This window comes from Accipiter gentilis, chromosome 30, assembly GCF_929443795.1.
Source record: "Accipiter gentilis chromosome 30, bAccGen1.1, whole genome shotgun sequence".
Lineage (NCBI taxonomy): Eukaryota > Metazoa > Chordata > Aves > Accipitriformes > Accipitridae > Astur > Astur gentilis.
In genome coordinates, this window is record NC_064909.1 from 15,644,171 (window position 1) to 15,656,251 (window position 12,081).

At 46.2% G+C, this 12,081-nt stretch overlaps 1 protein-coding gene across 2 annotated transcripts in view; it reads left to right on the forward strand.

Moving 5' to 3' along the window:
• The first annotated feature begins 4,602 nt into the window (after positions 1-4,602).
• COQ8A (coenzyme Q8A) overlaps positions 4,603-12,081 on the forward strand; it is a 48,246-nt gene continuing 40,767 nt past the window's right edge. The window contains exon 1 of one of the 2 annotated variants that reach the window (XM_049833632.1): positions 4,603-4,681. The gene's annotated coding sequence lies outside the window, so the exon portion shown is untranslated. Of the gene's footprint in view, positions 4,682-4,800; positions 4,826-12,081 lie in introns of those variants that run through there. The other variant, XM_049833633.1, reaches the window with a different exon arrangement.

A 12,081-nucleotide genomic window follows, 5' to 3' on the forward strand; every position in this document is an offset into this window, starting at 1 on the left:
GTTTGCCTACTAATTTCCTGTTGCAGTGGAGCCCTTCTTACTGCAGGGCCCAAAGATCCTTCCAGGCTCTGGTTCTCTAACTGTTTCTGTTTGTAGAAGTTTAGCCACTCTGGTCTGTTCCTCTCTATGCTCCTCTCTGGGAACTTGGCCCACTTGGTAGGAGGCTTTAAAGAAGCCAGCTTTCACTGGGTTCTTCCAAGCAGTCAGCATCAGAACTGGCAGAGCTTTTCTTGGGTGTTCCCTGGCACCCTGTAAGTGGTGAGCTGCTAGGTGGTGAGCGAACAGACTCCTCTCAAAAAACAGCCAAGAGGAGAAGGAAAGCAACCCCACCCAAAGGCTGAGAGTGACCCTGCTGGAAGTCACAGTCAAAGACCTCTGGACTCGCTCTTCCTCGTGCCCCTCTTGCTGCTTCTACCCCAGACGTGCAGCAGAGCTGCTTATGCACCTCATGAAATTGCATCATTAAGCCCTTCATTACATAAACATCAACAGGCAATATGAGGTGAAGATATGATGGCACAGCTAAAGTATCTGCTATGGAGTCAGGACTTCCAGCTGCTCTATCAAGCTTTCCCACTGACCCAGGGTAAGGTACTTGACCTCTCTCTGACTTGCAAAATAAGTATATTTGGAGAATGAAATAATCTTCAACAAACGGTTTTAACATCAGTAGAGAGAAGGCTCTGGGGAAGTGTGACTCATTATCAGTTACAATTTAAATTTATTATAATTTCCATTATATTTATATATCTATTATGAGGATAGTTATATCATTATAGTATTTATATCTGTCTTGTAAATTATATTATTATAAACACATTTACCATACTTTTATAATTTAATAAATTATTTGTATAATCCTCATAGGTGTAACATTCTTGCTAGAAATGCTCGTGTTTCTGGATAAAGCAGCAAGAATGTTGAAATTTGACTGAACAGAACACTACTGAACAAGATGTAAAAAGCAAATGACAGTTACGGTGCCAAAGATGTGTTGTGGCTGATTTCTTAATTATGTTCACTTCTTGTTCTTACAGGTAATCAAGAGACTCCTCAAAATCTGGGAAGTTGCTTTTTCACAGGACTGCTTTGGCTTGCTCTCTACATTCAAATCTGCACTGTACAGATCTGCAAAAGAATGCAGGCATATAGCACAAAAATTACATGACATTTAGACACCGAAGTAAAAACTTAACCTGAAACAACCTCATTCTGCTGTCACATCATACTGGAGGCACTAAAGCATCAATGGATGCCAACGTTTAAATTTTTACGTAGAAGTTTCCTAGGTTTCTTCTCTCTAGCCCACTTGGATGGGCTTTATCTGGCAAGTGTTTGCATAGCATGTTTAGCAAATCAGCTCCTACACAAACTCTGACAGTTGATTCAAAGCATGGATGAAACAGGTGTCACAGCTGTTTTACCTACAATCTTTTGGTGGAGGGCACAAAACCAGAATGGGGCGGCCTGGGCTGATCCCCACAGGATTCACGTCCACATCTCCTGCCTTTGAACAAGGCACAGTTTGCTCAAGGCCAGACTGTAAATTTGTCTGGGATTTGGAAAGGATGGGGGAGTGCTCCATTCTCATTTCCTCTTGCTGAGCTTTCCCACTGTGTAGAGCGCAATAATAAATAATAATAAGAAGAATATGAATAAGGCTGGAGAGAGGAGAATGCAAGAGCATGCATAACGATTAGGGTCCTGATGTGAGGGTGGAGTGCTGTAAGTCTTCACAGAGAGGAAACCTGAATTTGGACAAAGCCCATGGGAACTGCTAACCTTGAGGCTGTTAACATAAAATTTCTGAAGAAAAGGATGAGTCCCTGGTCCATTTTTGAACCACAACATTCTGCCCCTTCTTTTGTCCAGGGTTCAGGTCTGTAAATCTCATAATTGGCAGCACTAAACCAATTCCAAGTATTGACAGTATTTTTTCTCTTTTACCTTTTTTCCCCATTTTACAGGGAGATCTTGCACAGCTTCTGCCATGGAACAATTCTCCCAGTGCTTTACATATACCGTGTTCAAATTTTTACTTAGGATTGTGGACACAGTTAGGCAAACATCCCCACAAAAGTTAGCCTCTGGATTCTGGACTGTGAGTCCCGGGTGTGCTGCCCGGATTCTCCTCAAGGACTAAAAAGTAACAAAAAAAGGACATGAAGTATCTTCTCCTAGCAGCTTCAGTCCCACTTTCAATCCTACCTCTGCATTCCAAATTGGGTGGAAAACAGACACTTCTCTCTTCTTTAATCTAAGTATAGAAAGAGCTAGCCTTGCACTCAAAGGGGTCTTTTAAGGCTGTAGAAAGCCTGGCAACAGAAGGTGTGATGCAAATTGAACAGCAGTGGCAGAAATACCCAATGGTTTACTACGTGGCAATAAAGGGAACCTGCCAGGCCTGTCTTTGAAAGATGGGGAGAGCTTTATCCTGTGCTTGTTCTGCCTACATCTCAAACTATGACAGCGTGCTCACGCAGAAACCCATGCAGTTCTCCGTGCTCAGCACAGTGAGTAAGACATATTTCACAATTAACGCCGAGCTGACGCACGCAAAGTGATGTTACACAGAAACTTAGAACTGACATCCAAATTCAGCACAGGAGTAGATAAAAGAATGTCCTTAGAAAAGACATGTGAAACATATCTCTTTCCAGATGAAGGTAAAGATGATCTTTCCTTTAGAGAAAGTAGCACGGAATTAACCACAAACCAAACAATTAATTCATACGCATTTTTGGAGGTGTCAGTATTGAAATTAAGAAAATTAGACTTTTTTTGACAAAACTTTTCAAGGCTGGTATTTTACTGCAGCCATGTTTTTGCATCATCTAACGCATCCAGTCTCCACCCCATTCTCAAACATGAAAGTGTCATGTTTGGCCTTTCCATTTCAGATATATTGTGTCTATGCACAGCCTGTGTGTAGAGCAATTAAGGCAATAATGTGTCTTCCGCAGGGAATTGGTTTTTTTAACCTTTCAAGTTCAAATCTAGCCTTTCTAGTACTGACTGAGGCTTGCTTCCAATTGGATAATGTCTGGGTGATGAGTTTTACTAAGTTTATTTGTAGCTGTCTGTTCAGTGCCTAGCAGAGACGTTCTCATGGCCTACGTGGGAATCTACGTGGGGCTTGGGTGGGAAGCATATATTTTTATTTAAAAAAAAAAACGATGAAGGAATATATGTAATATTTGAACAATATTTTGTGTGTTCATAAATACTAGCCATATAACTCTTGGTATGAGCAGCTGGAGATAAGGGATATAATTATCCCTCTCTACAGCACGGGGGAAGTTTGGCACTAGCAGGTTGGCGACAATATCCACCAACGTGCTGCATCGAGTTTACCCCCTACGCTCACTTAGAGCAGACCATTTATCCAGTTTCCTTCTTCACAAATCCACAGCACCCGCAGCTCTTACTGACTTTAATATAGGTCCTTCAGTGTGGATTTAAGTGCTCAATTCAAGCTACTAGCTGAAAAGGTTGGCCAAAACAAGCAACTGACAATGCTGAAATTAAAGCTTGGGGCTGTTTGTTGGTCACTCCTATAAGGTACGCTACAACTAGAGGAGAATTACGAATCCTGTTTAAGAAGAAATGAACTATTTAATCTCCAAACCTCATCCAAAGGTACTCCTGCACTAATGCAGCCATGTGGCAAATGCACCATAAAGACCGTATTGTTATTTTTCAGACGGGAAAGTTGCTGACAGAGACAGGCGCTTACCAGAACATCCAGAAAAGCACAGAGCTAGCTGTTACTATCAGCCCCTTGCAGCATCTGTGAGACACCACATCGCTGGAATCAACCTGCAGGAAACAACGCGCTGTTTTTCTTTCCAACACGTATATGAACATGCAATTTCCAACACGTGCGTGAGCAGTACCAACGGCGATTTTAAGCCAACTCTTTGGAAAAAACCACACTGGCATCCACCTACAAAGCTTTCTCGGTCACGGAGCGCCACAAAATGGAGTTGCACCCTTCGCTTAGCGTTTGCCTGGAGCCTGCTGGGCACCGGGCTCCTCTGCATCTCCCCGTACACCATTAACGTCTCCGGAGGGCTGGCGGGACTGCCCGAGCAGTGACACCCCCCCGCTTCTCCCCGGGCCCTCCTGAGGCGCGGGGTACCAGCGCTGCCTAACCCCGTCCTTTCCCCGCCGAGGCACCCGGTCCGGTCCCCGCTCGTTACAGGAGCCCTCCCCCCGCCTCGGCCCGGAGGAAGCCGGCCCACCGCTGACAGGAGGCGACCGTGGCGAGGCTGCCGGGCTCACCCCCCGCGATGCCGGCGGGTCCCCGACCGCCGCCCGCCCCACACGCACCTCACGCCTCGCCGCCCCCCCCACCCCCCGCCCAACGGCCGCGGCCGCCGCACGGACCTCACGGGCCTCACGTCCCCCTGCAGCCGCCGCGCAGCGCCGCGCCGGCCCCCTCCCCGCCCCTCATTGGCCGGCGCTCCGCCCGAGCCCTCCTGCCATTGGCGGGGGCGCGGGGTGCACGGGCTCGGCTCGCTCCTCGGCGGCGGTTCCGCCGCGGTAAGGGGAGAGGCCGGCGGACGAGCCAATGGGAGCGCCGCGGGGGCGGGGCGCGAGGCCGGGCCTCGGCCAGGGGCGGCCGGGGCGGTAAACAAGCGCGCGGGCCCGGGCGGCGGGCGCGGAGCGGGTCGGACAGGTGAGCGCGGCGGCGTGAGGGGCGAAGGCAGGCTGAGGCTGAGGCGGCGGCTGAGGCTGAGGCGGCTGCCGCCGCCGCGGGGCTGTGTCGGTCCGGGCGCGGAGCGGCCACAGCGGCGGAGGGCAAGCGGCTGCCGGGTACCCGGTAATGCGGCGCGATGGAGCGGTGCGGTGCGGGAGGGGAGGTGGGCGGCGGCGGCGCTGCCCGTGCCCGGCGCGGAGGGGGTGAGGGGGAGTGGAGTCCGCCGCCCGTCCCCTGGGCCCTGGGGTCGCTCCGCCGCGGCCGCCGTTCCCCGGCCGAGGGGGGGACGTGTGCGGGGTCCGGCGGGCAATGGCGGCGGCGTGCCGGCGGCTGCCCGAGCCCCGCGGGGCTGGACCCGGCCGGTGCCGCGGCCTTCTCCGCGCCCTTGCCGGGGCAGCGGCTGGGGGAGGCCGCGCCGCCCGTCGCCGCGGGCGGTGAGCAGCGGGGCCGCGCCGACGCGCCGCCGGGTTCCGGCCTCGGCGGGATCGGGAGCCGGTCAGCGGGGCCTCCCTTTCGGCTGCCCTGGCGACTGACCGAGCGGTCCGGGGCGCGCTCCCCGTGGCCGGTTGCCCGAGGCGGGCTGCCTGCGATCCGGGCCTTGCGGCAGGCCCGGCAGCCCTGTCAGCCCCGGGGCGAGGGGGGGAGGGGGGGGGCGGGTGGCTGTCTGTCTGGCTGTCTGTCTGCTCACCCGGGCAGGTGCGCAGGGTGTCCTGTCCGTTCAGCCTAAAATCGCTTAGGACGAAGGGTGGACGTCCCCCCTGCCGCTCCGTAAGGTGTACATACCTCTGCGGCGCGGAGGACGCGGGGTCTTGTCCGGTGCTGCGTGCGTGTGCTGGCGTCCGGGCTGCTCCGGTTGAGAACCTGGCTTCCCTCTGTCGCTGGGACCGTGCTGCGCGTCTGGTTGAAGATGGGCGTGAAATAAATCTGTTGGTTAATTTGAGCTCGCCTGTGGCTGAAACGGGGGGAGAGAAACCGAGAGGTCCCTGGCTTTGGTAAGGCGCCGCAGGAAATAATCGTACTTTTCACAAGCCGATAGGCTTGCGGAGTCTTTGTACCATAGTGAACAGGAACTAACGGGGAGGTACTGGGTTTTAAACCGGCGCTGAACAGACTACCTATAAATAACTACAGATACAAAAGTTTGGCTTGTATAATGTTGCTTTCGTAGTTACTGACCATCCTAATTTTTGCAGAACTGTATCTAATGTAATAATGCTATTTCTGATACCCCACCACGCTCATGTCCCACCCAGCAGGAATATAAGTGGGGAGCTTCTCTTCTGCATTCTCCCATGCAATGAAAAACCAAACTTTGCTGTCAGCATTATGAAAAATAAAGGATGTTAGAAAGCTACTCCTTAATAAAAATGAAGCGGACTTTTTTTTTTTTACTTAGTGTTTAGGGAAAGAAAAATGTGAGAGGAACTAGAAGATTCCTCTTAAAGGATTGTTTTTCTAAAAAGAATTAACCTAACAACTTCTGAACTTTGTTTCCTGAGTTGCTTGTCTTTAAATTAGTTTGCTTCATGGAACTGGGGTGTAGTCTTTGAGCATATGCAAAATAATTCTTAGCACCATGTACAGAAGGATAATGGCCAAAGTCAATAGTAGTTCAGTAAAAGACTTCTCAAGGGATTCAGAAATTGCTCCGAGTTAAAGGCTGAAAGCAGATAGGTAGTTAAACAGAATATTGGTGGTCTTGTCTTTCTCTGCCATGTAACAAGAACTTGTCTCTCTTTCGTAGCTGCAGTTCATGTCTTACCAGTCTGCTTGCTCTTAGACCAGGAGATTTATTTCTGTATTTTGTAAATGCTTTTTCTGTGCTGTTAGTTAGCAATGACCTTGGTAACCTTGAATAAGATATGCTTAGAATAAACAGTTGTATGTTGTTGTCCAGCCTTACTCAAGGGGGGGGGGTGGGGTGAATAGGTGACCTGCTGTGCTGTGACAGTGTCTCCCTTTCAAAAATAAAGCAGTGTGATAAGTAGAAGAAAAGGTCAGAAGATGTGGAGAATTCCCTTACGTGTTTACTGTCCGAGTGTTGATCACCTTGTTGCATTGCTGTCAAGGAGAATTCTGTGCTATGCAATGCAGCTCTGGTTATTTCATTTGTGATATTTAGCACAGGTTAATAATAGCTCATATTGCATCCATGCAGCAAGAACAGAACTTTTTTTGGCTTCTAGTCCTCCAGTAGTCCTTTTACAGGCAAGTGGTGGTCTGTTGTTTCACCCCCCATTTGTCAAGCTGTATTATTTTTCCAGAAACTGAGAGGGATGAGGGACAGCAGCTGAATTCCTGTTTTTTAATTTCCCTTGTGTTGAACTGGTTCATTGGTTACAGAGGGTTTTTTGGTAGGTAAAGATTGGTTTGTTTTTCCTGTGTGGGGTTTTTTTGTTGTTGTTTTAATAAGGATGCTAGGGGTGGCGTGTGTCTCGCGGTCTTTTATCTTGTCTGTCAGTGTGCATGGTATAACTTGCTTGGTCCAGCTGGCTTGCTAAATGCCTCTCAGGGCTTGGCTTGATGCATGAATAAGCATTTCTCTTATTCCTTAAATCTGTCTGTACTTGAGGGTGAACAGTTCAGCCTAGGATGAAGGTAGTGAGTCTGAAGCAGTATTTAGGTATCATATCTCCTGTTTGTATGTAGGTCTCCTGGGTTTCTCCCTCTAAAACTGTTTAAGAAAGGAGCCTGGAAGAGGATGCTTTTTGGCTTATTGAGCTGTGTATTCTGGGGTAGAGGATCTCTATAAAAGTAGCTTCTCTCTCAACTTGTTTTATGAAAGTACTTAAAGTCCCGCTGTTTTTCTGAGCGCGTGCTTTCCTTCAGTACCTGAAGAAGAAAATAAGTTCTTCGCATGCGGAGCCAAAATGCAAGCTAACAGTAAAGCACAGTAGTTTGAGGGAGGGTGTTCAGTCAGTGTCTGCTTTCCCACCCAGCAGCGAAAGCTAATTTTATTGACATGTGCCTATTCTTAGATTCAAAGATGCTCTCAATTTTTTAGATGCCACTTGTTTTCTCTGCCCCCCCCTCCCCCCAGTATAGATGGCAAAATTAAACCAATCTAAGCTGGTGACAAAGACCAAGAAATAATAGGATATGCAAGTTTTGCCCTTTCTTTGCACAGTTGTGTTTCTGCACATTATTTTAATAGCTTTTGTGTTTTGTCAGTCAGTAGAGGTGTAGAGCTAAATGAAGCATGTTACATTCCAGTTATTCAGCATCTGAAGTGTTCTCTGTGCTTTTCACAGCATAGGAAATAACACTAGTTGCTCTGAAAAACTTAGGTGTCAATCTGTAGAGTTGGCTTCTAGAAACTACAAATTCACCTCTAGAAACTACAAATTCACATGTCTGCTTAAACAAGTCTGCACACATAGAGTTAAAACATAACTGTGGGTTTTTTTTTTTCCTGGAAACTGCATAAGACTATGTCTTTTTCTTAAAGACTATGTAGATTCTGTATGTAGAGACACCATGAAAGATGATCTGCTTGTCTGGGTGGTCCTAGAGCTGTTTTGTGTTGTGCAGGTGATAGCTTCCCCTTGCGAACTCTTACTGTGTTTGTTTCTCCTCTGCAGTTTGCCCTGGTTTTCTATGTTGATTAGATCTTTATGTAGTCCCTTTCATTGCTATTCATGTCTTCTTTTTAACCAGTTGCACACCTTGTTTTTTCTGGACATGCTGAACAAATGTAATAGAAAAGGGCTTGATGCAGTATTCTGACATGTCACAGCTCTTCTGCTCTCTGAATTGTTCCATTTGGGAGTATTAATTCCTCATCTTAGTTTGATATGGTTAAAGTGCTCATCAAGAGAATGACCAGGACTAAGAAAGAGATGGAAGGGAGAATGACTGGGCAGTAAGCTGCAAGTGGATAGAGTGTTTCTTTTAGAGAACTCTTCTAAAATTGGTAAACCTAGAATTTTATATTGCATAGCAAAGCTTTATGGAGTATGGTCATTCAGAAGTTGCTTTGGGAGGTTTGGGATTTTGAAAGGCAGCTATATAAGTTGCTTAAAACTTTGGAACAAGCAATATGTTTATCTTATCTAGAATCTGATTTCATAAAATCTATACAGAGAGAGCAAAAATAATTACAGATTCTGAATCAGATATGAGAGCTTGCAGATTAGGTTTAGTAGTAAGTTAAGAGAAATATAAAGCTCATTACTCTTATTTACCCTAGTGTCAAAAATACCTGTGTGTGGTGAACAGGAACTGACAAAACTTGCCTGAGGCCTGTGACAGAGCTGTCTGCAGGAGCTGTAGGTTCTGATAGACGACATTCCCCTTCAGCACAGAGATCAATTTATGTCTTCTTGAAGTCTCCTTTTTTGCCTATGGTTCTCCTCCATCCTATTTTTCCTCTTCTTACAGGGAGGTTTGGGCACAGCCAGGAAAAAGAAAGCTCCTATAGCTAGGACCCTGGTATGTAAGGGGGCTATGAATAGACTAGGTTGTGTTGTAAGTTACTAAATTTGAACTTAACCCTAGCTTTCAGGGCAAGGTTGAAAGTCATTGGATCTATCTAGATATATGCGCCCGCAGGATCAATAGTGGGAGGCTGTGGTGTTTGACCTGCTGTTCACGACAATAACAGAAGGGTTACGCTCACCATATGAGCAGAGGATGTGTGTATATGCCACCTGGAGACACACGCTTGGGGTACCTCTTATTGATTTTGTAACACAGTGACTCAGGACATAGCATGCATGGTTCTGTGCTGGTGTACAAAAAGGATAATAAGCAAAATATCTTCTTAGACCTGAGGGAGACAGGGTACGGTACAGTTACAGGGTGTGTCTAGTTTTCTGGAAGCTTGTAATTAGAGAGGTTCTGACTATAAAGCATTGCTGGTGTGGCATTTAATCATTTAAATGTGACTGTTAACAATATCGAGTTTGCTGACCATCTTAACTGTATATAAATCCTTGTTTCTTTTTGCTCTGTAGGGGGTGGATATTTACAGGACACTTAGGTATAGGCAGTGTGCTGTAAGGATCGGTGTACTCTTCAGAGAGCTGTGATTCTGTTCCCAACTCCATCACTGACATGTGGTGTAACTTTGGGTAGGTTACTTGTTCTCTTCCGTCTAAAGTAGAGAACTTTAATATCAGTCCCCTTTCTTTAGCTTTTTGAGATCTATGAGTGAAGAGCGATGTGTGTTTAAATGCGAGAGAAAGAGCTGCTATGCAAGAGAAAGAGCTGCTGTTTTTCTCAAAAATTTTGTCTTAAGTAATGGTGTGTTTGTGTCTTAAGGAATCTGCACTGGTTTGTAAGGCATAGCTTTTTATCAGTTTCCAATTCCTAAATTGGACTCAGTGTGCTTTCAGAAAGTTAAAGCTTCCAATAAAAACAATTACAACATAACAGTGTACGCAAAAAAAAAAAAAAATTAACTGCAAACTGATAACCTCCTTCGTTTATACTTTGTACTCCAGCTCAGAGCATGAGACCAGTGGGGAGCTCTGCTGGTTCCCTGCGCAGAGCTTAATGCTGCAGAGCTGTGCATCAGGCAGGGATGGGCTCCCTGTGCATCGGAGAGGGAGCTGAGCTTTGGTGGTCTCTTCTGAAGTGACTTCGCGAGAGTGTAGAGCTGCTCTGCAAACCTGGGGGGGGATGTTTGTGACGTTTAGTTTTGGTTTGAAGTGCAGTGTTTGGATTTGATCAGTGCAGAGCTTTAGTGTAACCTTTTTATAAATACTGCTGGTTGGAGTTGTTCCATATGGATGTGGGGGATTTGTCTTTTAAAGTGATGCTGTGTTAACACTGACAGAGGGACGATTTGGAACTAGTGAACTGTGCTTTTGTGTGAACTTGCCATAAACCCAAATAAAGGTGTAAATTCAACTTGTAGTGGTTCTGTTTCTTAAGTATATACTTCAAATATTGCATCTGCCCAAATCTTATATTAATCTGTGTGCTTTGTGGTCATGTTCTATTTTGATATTAATATACTATTGCCCTTGTTGCTGGATGAAGGATCCACATGCATGGGAAGTAACTCTTAGTCACAGAATTTATCAGAATTATTCATGTGATTGAAATTACACTTGTGCCTGCAGCTTTTGAGCCGTGTAGAGGATGCAGTGCAATGGCTTGTTCTAAGCACTGCCCAATGCATAAACAGAAAAAAACCCTTGTTTTTTCCTTGCCCTCTTACTCTTGCTCCCTTTTTTCTTGGTAACATAATTAATACAGAGATAGGATGTTAGGTATAAATGTAACTCCAGACTGAAATACCTGCCCAACGGCCCAAATCTTTTTGCCCTGCAAATGAGGTAAATGGACCTTTTTTTAGTACCCCAACTGCAAATACTTAATTTGCAGGAGCAGGCACAGAACTCATTTTTGGGGAAAAGCAAGTGAGCGGTAGCCTTAAAATCATAGTGACTGAGTCAGATCTACCTCAGTGTAATGGGAAACAATCTCTGCCCGGCACAGAATTTATTAGTGTGTTGTGTCAAGATATATCAGAAGAGGAAATGGCCTGTGCTGAGGGAACGCGCTCTCCCACTAGGATCTTGATTGTGAATGAATTATTTCTAGATCTGTGGCCAGGGTAGAAAGAGACTCTTAATTCTAGGCACGTGGGCTGTGACTATGCTTTTGCATGTCCTCAGACATTGTCCAGAAAGAAGTAAATAGAGCCGTCAGTCCAGAGCATTCACTTTGCATTGATGTATCTGTGCCTAAAATAAAGCAGACTGTGCTTACTTTTAAAGTGTCCAAGCATTCTTTCACTCTTATGTTGTGTGTCAAGCCATTTACGGTGAGAATCATTCGTACTGGGTTTTGAACTAGCTGTCATTCGCCAAAAATGACTGCTAAGCCTTCTGAATTTTGGTGGAAAGATGCATTTGTCTGCCAAGCAGCCCACTTTTATCAGTGCGTGTACTGCTGTTATAACGATTAGAGAATAAACAAGTTCCAGCTGCCCTTCAAAGGTGTTTGTTTTAAATGGCATTGGCAAACTGCTTTGTGCAAGGGTAGTTTTAAAGCAGCTTTCAGAGACTACTTGATGAATTCAGTTTAAGGAGGCTTGAGTCAAAGCCACGGGGCAGGACTCAAATATAGGAGTCCTTAGTTCTGTGGTAGGTCAGGCCTTTAAAGACATTTCTTTTGGAGCTGTAGTCTGTGGGCGGTGTGGGGAGGGGGAGGAATGAAGGATAAGCGAGGTAGATCTTCAGTTTGATTTAAAGGATGATAGTAACTCTCTCCTTTTTAAAATGCAGTTTCTGTGCCCTGCATGGTTAAAACTTGGGTCAGCTGCAACCCAAGGAATCCAACTAATGAAAATATGTCTAGGCAGGGGCCTAGAAATCTGGTATCAAAGGAACTGGTGGGGAGGTGTGTGACAGAACTGAAAAAGGCCA